Raw genomic sequence first — 2,040 nt, forward strand, 5'->3', positions numbered from 1 at the left:
TGAAATACAATGTACTTTTTTAGTTAAATTAGAACGACAATGGACCAAACGTGTTCAATTTGAGTGTTTAAACTTTAAACCATGTGTTACATGCTTTAAAATCATTAAAATAGTTTATAAACACTACACTTATACCTGTTCCAAAACCAAAGTGAATAAACAATAAAGATCAAACAGTCAATTTCAAGTTTTTGAAGTTTGAAACCAAACGTCAAGCTCGGTTTCAAGTAATAAACCAAAGATCAAGCCATATAGACCTTAGACCGGATGAATCAACCGGGCGATGCTTTGCTACGGTTTAAGCAGGTTTCTCATATAAATTTGCATTATAACATCACAAGAAATGAAAGCAACAGGTTCAAAAATCATAAACAGAATACACTAATTGAACTAACAAGGATGAAATTTCACAAGGGTTTATAGTAGTAGCAGAATATAATGAGATACATGTCACAATTCTTCCCACCAAACAAAAACAAGGTGGGGCTCCCAACCAAACCAACATACATATCTCAACTCTCCAAAACAAAATTTAAATACATCAACCCTTATTATTATAAGTCTAAAAACCCTTTACAAACTATTGATTTACCACAAAACTGAACCTTTTTTCATTCAAGTTGAAGCTGATGGAATCATAGGCCACCCCAATAGCTGAGGTGAACAACTCGGGGTCGAGTGCTGACTAGGCGAGAACAAACTCAGCTCCACAAACCCACCCGACCGATCATGATCCGTCGCACGAAACGATATAGACCCCTGTTTACCCAAATTATTATCATGATCATTATCATCAAGAGTTTGGTTAGCAATTAGAGAAAGAGTGTCATTATGCTCTTCAATAATCCTTCTCCTATCCTCTAAATCTTGTAAAGTTTTTAACGCCAACGAATCCGCAATCGGGAAATAAACGAGCATACAAACACCGAGTACGGAACAGCATAACAGCGATAAAAACGCCAAGAACGCAAGAACTTCAAACACAGTCTCACCCGGGTGAGATAGAACAGATAAACCGAGTAACAAAACGCGTAGCATGAAGAAACTCGAAACCGATATTATTAATATTAATACGCGTTTTTGCAACCCTTTACTTATAACCAAACCTAATATCCGCCTCCCGAGCAAGAACAAATAGAGTGTCAGCATGGTGGCGAAAAGACCAAGAAAGATGGTACTCATTAACAGATAATAGCAACGAGGACTTCGTTTTGCTGAGTTGTAATTTTGAAAAATTTTCTCCATTTGTTCGTGTGCACGTGCATGTCGGCTTTATAGTTAGGCCCGACTAGAACAACGGTTAATTGAAGGGCAAAGATAGGGAAGCAACATAAAAGAACGTAGACAGCAGTCTTGAAATTCCAGTTTTGACTTAACGGGCCTGACTCGGTTTTCTGTAAGGATGCACGGAGAAGGAAAACGAGGGTGAGGAAGAGACACGGTTCTGCAAACCCTAGGTTTGACATGATGTAGCATTTGCAAACAATATCTTGCCATTTTAAGTTGAGGGTGTGTAATACCCGACCGTCTTGTCGAAGAAACTCAAGGCGTAAAATTTCTCCAAAACCCCATCAGATTGAGAATAATATGAAAATGACCCGGATGGCCCACGGGCCGGCAAAATATCCAAGACGGTTATACCCTTGACCGCGAATGTGAGAGTGGAAGTAAAACGAGTACAAGATGCAGAGGAAACCGATAAGGCCCAAAAGAGCTACAAGTGATACTGTGACGACACCAAGTGCATCAGCAACTAATTTTGTCAGGGGCATCACCCAAAAGACGGAATCCACGCATGCTCTCCGACAGCATGGATACATAAGATCGAACTTGTAGTAGTTCAAGCTAGACGGAGTTTAATCATATGTCCGTCCAGCAGGCAGCATACACTTACTTTACCAATATTTAATACCGCCTGCAACAATAGTTATGGAGATGTTATGAAAAAGGTAGAGCGTGGTTATTCATTTAAAATTTATAAAAATCTGTCTAAGGTGAAGCAATGAAGGAAAGTAAGCCCATAAAGAAGCAGTTAACTCA

The 2,040-nt window shown here is 39.1% G+C and overlaps 1 pseudogene; it reads right to left on the reverse strand.

The window, feature by feature from the left end:
• Positions 1-277: 277 nt before the first annotated feature.
• On the reverse strand, positions 278-1,772 carry LOC143616426 (uncharacterized; annotated as a pseudogene).
• Between the last annotated feature and the right edge of the window lie 268 nt (positions 1,773-2,040).

This window comes from Bidens hawaiensis, unplaced genomic scaffold (genome assembly GCF_021521415.1).
Source record: "Bidens hawaiensis isolate Kalapana, Puna unplaced genomic scaffold, B.hawaiensis_p1.1 tig00047296_1, whole genome shotgun sequence".
NCBI lineage: Eukaryota > Viridiplantae > Streptophyta > Magnoliopsida > Asterales > Asteraceae > Bidens > Bidens hawaiensis.